This window comes from Cynocephalus volans, chromosome 1 (genome assembly GCF_027409185.1).
Source record: "Cynocephalus volans isolate mCynVol1 chromosome 1, mCynVol1.pri, whole genome shotgun sequence".
In the NCBI taxonomy this organism is placed as follows: Eukaryota; Metazoa; Chordata; class Mammalia; order Dermoptera; family Cynocephalidae; genus Cynocephalus; species Cynocephalus volans.
Window position 1 is genome coordinate 143,297,494 of NC_084460.1, and position 9,626 is coordinate 143,307,119.

Below are 9,626 nucleotides of genomic sequence, written 5' to 3' on the forward strand. Positions count from 1 at the left end.
AAAGATATCCCATGCTCTTGGATTGGAAGAATCAACATAGTGAAAATGTCCATACTACCCAAAGTGATATACAAATTCAATGCAATCCCCATCAAAATTCCAAAGACATTTTTCTCAGAAATGGAAAAAACTATCCAGACATTTATATGGAACAATAAAAGACCACGCATAGCCAAAGCAATGCTGAGCAAAAAAAATAAAGCTGGAGGCATAACACTACCTGACTTTAAGCTAAACTACAAAGCTATAATAACCAAAACAGTACGGTACTGGCATAAAAACAGACACACTGACCAATGGAATAGAATAGAGAATCCAGAAATCAACCCACACACTTACTGCCATCTGATCTTTGACAAAGGCACCAAGCCTATACACTGGGGAAGAGAATGCCTCTTTAGCAAATAGTGCTGGGAGAACTGGATATCAATATGCAGGAGAATGAAACTGGACCCATACCTTTCACCATACACTAAAGTCAACTCAAAATGGATTAAAGAATTAAATATACATCCTGAAACAATAAAACTTCTTAAAGAACATAGGAGAAACACTTCAGGAGGTAGGAATGGACACAGACTTCATGAATATGACCCCAAAAGCATGGGCAACCAAAGGAAAAATAAACAAATGGGATTATATCAAACTAAAGAGCTTCTGCACAGCAAAAGAAACAATTAACAGAGTTAAAAGACAACCAACAGAGTGGGAGAAAATATTTGCAAAATATACATCTGACAAAGGATTAATATCCAGAATATATAAGGAACTCAAACAACTTTACAAGAAAAAAACAAGCAACCCAATTAAAAAATGGGCAAAAGAGCTAAGTAGGCATTTCTCTAAGGAAGATATCCAAATGGCCAACAGACATATGAAAAAATGCTCAACATCACTCAGCATCCGGGAAATGCAAATCAAAACTACACTGAGATACCATCTCACCCCAGTTAGGATGGCTAAAATCCAAAAGACTCTGAACGATAAATGCTGGCGAGGTTGCGGAGAAAAAGGAACTCTCATACATTGTTGGTGGGACTGCAAAATGGTGCAGCCTCTATGGAAAATGGTATGGAGGTTCCTCAAACAATTGCAGATAGATCTACCATATGACCCAGCTATCCCACTGCTGGGAATATACCCAGAGGAATGGAAATCATCAAGTTGAAAGTATACCTCTTCCCCAGTGTTCATCGCAGCACTCTTTACAATAGCCAAGAGTTGGAACCAGCCCAAATAGCCATCATCTGATGAGTGGATACGGAAAATGTGGTATATCTACACAATGGAATACTACTCAGGTATAAAAATGAATGAAATACTGCCATTTGGAACAACATGGATGGACCTTGAGAGAATTGTATTAAGTGAAACGAGTCAGGCACAGAAAGAGAAATACCACATGTTCTCACTTATTGGTGGGAGATAAAAATAAATGAATAAATTCACACACACACACACACACACACACACACACACACACACACAAACTGGGGGGGAGAAGACACAACAATTACAATTCCTTGAAGTTGACACGACAAGCATACAGAAAGGACATTGTTTTGTGGTGGGGGGAGAGGGAGGAGGGAGGGAGGTGTCGGTAATGGGCCACAATAATCAACCACATTTTATATCGACAAAATAAAAAATTTAAAAAAAAAAAAAGAAGTGATTAGATTGTGAAGACTGTGCCCTTGTGAATGTATTGAGTCATTCATGGAGTAATGGTTGTGTTTCTGATGGCTTTATAAGGAGAGCAAGTGAGAAGGTTAACTCTCTTGCTCAGCCTGTTCTTTCCGTGTGATATCCTGCACTGCTGTACAGAGTCACTACCAAGATTCTCCCCCTGGACTGTGGACTTCCCAGCCTCCAAACTATAAGAAATACTGTTTATTTCTTTATAAATTACCCAGTTTCAGGTGTTCTGTTAAAAGCAACAGAAACAGACTAATATAATTACTTTCTGGTAGTTTTATAGTTTTGCATTTTAAATTTAGGTCTGTGATCCATTTTGAGTTCATTTTCGTGAAGTAGTTGTCTTCAAAGTAAAACCCTGACTGACTCTAGCATTGTTGGTACCCTTTCTTTCTCCTCTCTTCTCCCCCACCCCTACGTTTTTTAATGGAAATTTAAAAACACATACAAAAATAGAAAAAAAAAATTGTATAATGAACACCTAGGTAACAATAGTCCAACCTCAAGTATCAACATTTTACCAATTTTATTTCATCTCACCCTACCACCTTTTATTTATTCATTTTATTTGCTGGAGTTTTTAAAAGAAAATTCTATACATTATCATTTCACCCATAAATACTTCAGTATTTATCTCTAACTCAGAAAACAAAAATACGACCGTAACCACAATACTATTATCACACCAAATTAATGATAATTGCTACTACCATCTAACTTGTAGTCTATTTAAATATCTCCACTGGTCTGATGTCTCTTAATTCTTTCTAAACCCAGGGCATTGTTGGCCTCAGCTATCCTCAATAGATATCTTGTTCCTTACATTCTCTTTATTTTTATACTTCATTGGGACTGAGGGGCCAGGATTTTTCAAACAATGTACCAGTTTCTCTAAAGGCTTTGACTTGGGCTGCTGACAGAGAAATCTTTATTAAATCCTTGAAAATGGTATTATTCAAGAGATACACAAGAGAGATGAGTGATGAGAAGAGGAGGTGCTATTATGAAAGTGGCCCCAGGACATTAGGTTTATCACAGAATCCTTTCCATGAGTCAGTTAATCTTTTCCATTTTAGTTTCAGGGAGGATATTTGACCCCACGGAGTTAGTCCTTTCCCACTTTTGCCAAACTGCTAAAACTAATGAATATTCAAGCGAAACCTTATCCAAATTTGGAGCTCTGCTGACCACAGAGGACTCTCTGCCTGAGTTATTGTTCCTGAAACCTTCACACAGCTGCCTCTGGAGACAGAAGAATGAGGGCCAAGTTTTTTGGATGAGCTGCAGTCAGTTTTCCAATGATGTAGTTGATACCTGAAAATACAGAGCTAGTTTATAAGAGACTGGGAAGAAGGCATCTGCCTTGAGGATAATATTCTGAGGATTCCAGAGGTCTAGAAGGGACCTCAGTCCACACGGCAAATTCTCACTGGTGTGAACTGAAGAAGCCTGCATGAAGCTAAGGGCCATCGAAAAACCCCTGATGATGCTATTTTATCTTTTAGACAAGAAGAGGTCAGAGACAAAGATCTTGAAAAAACAGTCTTCATTTCTGCACTGGCTGGGAGACAGATGGCATCTAATCTGGCTAGAAGGAATATACCTATATTTTAATATATTCTTATAGAAAAGGAGAATTGTTTCTATAGTCTTTGAGTCTCTGGAAGCCAATAAATCACGTTAACCAGAGCCCCAGATTATCTGTCTTCCTTCTTCTTAATGCCTGTGCAAGATCATGCATTATCTCATAGCAGTGTAATGTGACAGATTCTATTTTGAGTCTTCCGATGATTCCTTCATTTAGTATTTCTGAGAACCAGAGTTCAGAAGAATTTGTGCAACTGGGAGTCGCCCCCAGTTCACTGGATCTTGCAGTCCCAGTTTCAAAGAGGTCAGTGTCTTTTTAAGGGCCATGTGGAGGCTCAGTGTGTTCTCAGGAGAATGAATTCCTTGTGCTAAGAAGTTATCTACAGAGCATCCTTGACAGAGTTCTGTTCGGTGATGTAGTTGACATGTCTGTGGCCGAAGAGATTTTTGAGTGCTTAAATAATGGGACTATTTTAGTGAACCCAATAAACTCTAGTTAATAAAACTCTCCAATGATATAGAGACCATTTATTTCCAATGAAACTAGAAAGACAGAAAACTTCAACAAGTATGCTGTCCTAACTTGTCAGAAGATGCTGCAGCTGAAAGCTACAGCCATCATCACTCTATCTTCTTCACTCATACCTGACTTATTCAAAGTGTACCTGTGTAATCACTTACTCAGTAAAGCTTTTTGGTATCTTCCATTCCAAATTCCAGGCATGGCACATTGATCCTGTGTGTGTGTGTGTGGTAAAAAAAATCCATAAAATCTAGCATTTTAACCATTTTTAAGTGTACAGTTCAGTGGCCATACTCCTCCAGCGCTTTTTTATCTTTCCAATCCAAAACAATGTACACATAAAACAACTACCCATCTTTCAGCCCCTGCAACCACCATTCTGCTTTCTCTATGAATTTAACTACTCTGGGTATATCACGTAAGTGGAATCATACAATATTTGTCCTTTGTGACTGGCTTATTTTACTTAGCATGATGTGCTCAAGGAACATCCGTGCTGTAGCATGTGTCAGAATTTCCTTCCTTTTTAAGACTGAATAATATTCCATTATACGTATTTACCCCATTTTGTTTATCCATTTATCCTTAGGTTGGGTTGCTTCTGCTTTCTGGCTATCGTGAGTAATGCTGCCATGACCATGGGTGTATGAATATCTTTTTGAGGCCCCCCTTTCAACTCTTTTAGGTATATACCTAGAAGGGGAATTGCAGGAACATATGGTAATTATATATTTTTTATTTTTGAGGAAATTACCATACTGTTTTCCACAGTGGCTGCACCATTTTACATTCCCACCAGCAATGCACAAGGGTTCCATTTTCTCCACGTTTTTGCCAACTCTCATTATTTTCTGTTTTTTTTTTTTAAAATAATAGTCATCCTAATGGGTGTGAAGTGATATCTAACTGTGGTTTTGATTTGTGTTTTCCTAATGACTAGATGTTGAGCACTGGCCATTTGTATCTTCTTTGGATATGTCTATTCAGGTCCTTTGCCCATTTTTTAGTTGGGTTTTTTGTTTTTTTGTTGTTGAGTTGTAGGAATTTATTTTTTATTTCTTATTTTATTTTAATTTATCAATATAGAATAAAATTGATTTTTGTGTCCCTTTATCAATTCCTCTCTCCCCTCCCCCCATCAATATCATATCTGTTCACATGTCTTAACAAAATCGAGGAATTATTGTGATTGTTGTGCCTTCTTTCCCCACCCCTCTGTTCATTTGTTTATTTACTTATTTATTTTTATTAGTTACCACAAATAAGTGAGAACATGTGGTATTTCTCTTTTTGTGCCTGGCTTGTTTCATTTAATATAATTCTAAGTCCATCCATGTTGCTGTGAACGGCAGTATTTCATTTTTTTTTATAGCAGGGTAGTATTCCATTGTGTAGATGTACCACAGTTTCCTCATCCACGCATCTGATGATGGGCATTTGGGCTGGTTCCAACTCTTGGCTATTGTAAATAGCACTGCAATGAACATGGGAGTACAGGTATCCCTTTGACATGATGATTTCCGTTCCTCTGGGTATATACCCAGCAGTGGGATAGCTGGGTCATATGGTAGATCTATCTGTAATTGTTTGAGGAACCTTCATAGTGTTTTCCATAAGGCTGCACCATTTTATAGTCCCACTGACAGTACAGGAGGGTTCCTTTTTCTCTGCATCCTCGCCAGCATTTATCATTCTCAGTCTTTTGGATATTAGCCATCTTAACTGGAGTGAGATGATATCTCAAAGTGGTTTTGATTTGCATTTCCCAAATGCTGAGTGATGTTGAACAGTTTTTCATGTGTCTATTGGCCATTCATATATCTTCCTTTGAGAAATGCCTATTCAGTTCCTTTGCTCATTTTTTTAATTGGGTTACTTGTTTTTTTGCTAAGTTGTTTGAGTTCCTTGTATATTCTGGTTCTTAGTCCTTTCTCAGATGTATATTTTGCAAATATTTTCTCCCACTCTGTTGGATGTCTTTTTGCTCTGTTGTTTCTTTTGCTGTGTAGAAATTTTTTAGTTTGATATAATCCCATTTATTTTTCCTTTGGTTTCCTGTGCTTTTGGGGTCACATTCATACAATCTGTACCAAATCCTACTTCCCAGAGTGTTTCCCCTATGTTTTCTTTAAGGAGTTTTATTGTCTCAGGATGTATATTTAATTCTTTAATCCATTTTGACTTGATTTTGGTAAATGGTGAGAGGTATGGGTCTAGTTTCATTCTTCTACATATGAATGTCCAATTTTCCCAGCACCATTTACTGAAGAGGCAGTCTCTTCCCCAGTGTGTGGTCTTGGAGGCTTTGTCAAAGATCAGATGGCTGTATGTGCATGGGTTGATTTCTGGATTCTCTATTCTGTTCCGTTGGTCTGTGTGTCTGTTTTTCTGCCAGTACCACGCTGCTTTGGTTACTATTGCTTTGTAGTATAGCTTAAAGTAAGGTAGTGTTATGCCTCCAGCTTTAGTTTTCTTGCTCAGGATTGCTTTGGCTATTTGTTCTTACATATGAATGTTAGGATTTTTTTTTTCCAATACTGAGAAAAATGTCATTGGAATTTTTTTTTTTAAAGATGACTGGTAAGGGGATCTTAACCCTTGACTTGGTGTTGTCAGCACCACACTCTCCCAAGTGAGCTAACCAGCCATCCTTATATAGGGATCCAAACCATTGGCCTTGGTGTTATCAGCACCACACTCTCCTGAGTAAGCCACGGGCCAGCCCCTGTCATTGGAATTTTGATGGGGATTGCATTGAATCTGTAGATCACTTTGGACAGTATGGACATTTTCACAATTTTAATTCTTCCAATCTAAGAGCATGGGATAGCTTTCTGTCTTTTTGGGTCCTCTTTAATTTCTCTCAATAGTCGTTTGGAGTTCTCATCATAGAGATTTTTCACATCCTTGGTTAAATTTTTTCCTCGGTATTTTATTTTTTTGGTGGCTATTGTAAATGGGCAAGCTTTCTTGATTTCTTTTTCTGTCAGTTCATTGTTAGAATATAGAAGTGCTACTAATTTTTGCCTGTTGATTTTGTGTCCTGCAACTTTGCTAAAATCATTAATTAACTCTAAGAGTTTTTTTGTAGAGTCTTGAGGCTCTTCTACATACAGGATCATGTCATCTGCAAACAGGGACAGTTTGACTTCATCTTTTCCAATCTGGATGCCCTTTATTTTCTTCTCTTCCTTGATTGCTCTGGTTAGTACTTCCAACACTATATTGAAAAGGAGTGGTGAGAGTGGGCATCCTTGTCTTGTTCTTGTTCTAAAGGGAAAGGTTTTCAATTTTTGTCCATTCATGATGATATTTGCAGTGGGTTTGTCATATATGGCTTTTTGTTGAGATACTTTCCTTCTATGCCCAATTTGTACAGAGTCTTTACCATGACTGAATGAATGTTGGATTTTGCCAAATGCTTTTTCAGCGTCTATAGAGATGATCACATGGTTTTTGTGTTTGATTTTATTGATATGTTGTACCACATATATTGATTCCCATATGTTGAACCAACCTGGCATCCCTGGGATGAATCCCATTTGATCATAGTATATAATTTTATGTATGTGTTGCTGTATTCTATTAGCAAGAGTTTTATTGAGGATTTTTGCATCTATATTCATCAATGATATTGGCCTGTAGTTTTCTTTTGTTGTTTTTTTTTTTTTTGGTTTTTTGTTGAGTTGTAGGAATTTAAAAAATATATTCTGCATATTAATCCCTTATCAGATGTATAATTTGCAAATATTTTCTTTCATTCTGTGATTGCCTTTTCACTCTGTTGATAGTATCTTTTTAAAAAAAAAATTGGTCATATTTCAGAGGCAAAGGGTTTATTTCAGTAGAATTATAAGTGGACCTGAACTTTACTATTAATAGGGATTTGTATTTTTTCCTTAATTGTTATTTGCTATTTTATTTTAAAGGTCTCTTTTCACCCATGTAGGAGTCAGTTGAAGTGTCACTGCAGGGACTGCTTTTATAAAGAAGACTGAACAACATACCTTTGAAAAAGCCTATGAAAATTTCCAGTCTATAAAGCCAGATGGTGAGTTCTTTGTTATAGTAATAATTCTGGTTTTGTGATGTGATTTTATGTAAAGTAAATTGAACTTTATATTTGCTTATCATTACAGAACAAATGTAGGGTTTGAGTGAAAACTGAAATTATACCAGGCAATGGGATATGAAGTGAATACCTCTAGTGTAACTTATAAGCAATGACTGTTTACAAAAGGTTATAGAGAATCATCCAGGTAAGTAATAATAATTGCTAGTATGTATCGGGCCTTTTCTAGATGTCCTTTCTAGTTATCTTTTCTAGATGTTATCATTTACTCTGACATTAAGTGCCTCAAGTGCATTGTCTCACTTTTCCAGCAATCTCATGAGACAGATACTATTTTTTCCTTTAAAAACTGAGGTTTAATGTGAAACAACTTATTCAAGGCCACATGGCTTGCAAATGGCAGAGTTGGGATTTGAACTCAAGCAGTCTGTGCCTAGAACCCAAGAGCTTAATCACTATGCTCTCCTACCTCATCCTGATTTATCAATACTGAAGTTTGGGTTTTTTTAATTTTGGGGGTTGGCACATGTTGCCTCGATTTGACATTATCTAAATGCCAAGTTGATTTTGACAAAAGGATACATTTTAGTTATGTCATATAGAATTGCAGAATTTATCTCAAGAACGCTTTGCTGTTGACCCAACCACCATTTTCAAGGATTGAAAGATGAGATTCTCTTCAAATGTAGAAAGTGCAGGTAAAATATTTTAATATCCTTGGAGATTTTATCTTGTCTCGGTAGCTGAAAAGTACTTAAAGTTTCAGTTTCTTATATTTCTGTAGGAAGAATTTGTCTGAGTTATACAGAAATCCCAAATTCGGTTCTGCTTTCTAGAAGAATGTATATTCTTAAAAGTAATCAGATCATAAAGGTTATTGAAAATTGAAGTAGCATAATCAATGTTATATTATTTTGTCCTTTAAGAAATACTGCACATTTCATCTATTTTTTCATTCTTTTGGAAGTCATTAATGGTTTTGTTTGTTTGGAGGTTGAGGGTGATCCTTATTTTGAAGTTCTAGTATTTTGAATTATAAGGAAGGAAGTGGTCCTATAGCCTTGGCCTACAAAAGAATGACACCTTTCGTGCTTACCACAGGGAGTCAGGCTTAATATATATCTAATTTCATTGAATCTATACAGTGGATAGAATCCATTTTGTTGGGAGTGATGTTAGTGTCTTTTGATGCACAAAACTAAAATTTCATGAAGTCCAATTTATCTATTTTTTCTTTTGTTGCCTGTGCCTTTAGTGTCATATCCAAGAAATCATTGCCAAATCCAATGTTATATATAGCTATTGCCCTATGTTTTCTTTCTTTTCTTTTTTTCCCCATATAAAGATGACCAGTAAGGGGATCTTAACTCCTGACTTGGTGTTGTCAGCATCATATGGGCAGTTCCATCACTCCAAAAAACTCCTGCATGCTATCCCTTTATTTTCATGTTCTCCCCCTACCTTGAACCCATGGCAACCACTAGTCTTCTTTATCACTAAAGTTTTTTCTTTTTGAAAATTCAGCTTAAGTGTGACTAATGACTTTGCTAGGAACCATTTTGAGCAACGTTCTTCTTGTTCTGCAGAATTGTCCTAAACTGTGAAACTGGTATCACCATCATAGTAGGAGATCATAGTCATAGATTCATATTTTATATCAGCCTTAGAGCACCAACCTCTGAACTTCTATCAGTCTCTGTCTTCTATCAGCAGGGAAAGGTGTTGGCGAAATTATAAGGCTAATGGTTG

General features: G+C 36.6%; 1 pseudogene; it reads left to right on the top strand.

Moving 5' to 3' along the window:
• The first annotated feature begins 3,875 nt into the window (after nt 1-3,875).
• Nucleotides 3,876-9,079, top strand: LOC134390910 (dual specificity protein phosphatase 12-like; annotated as a pseudogene).
• Nucleotides 9,080-9,626: the final 547 nt, after the last annotated feature.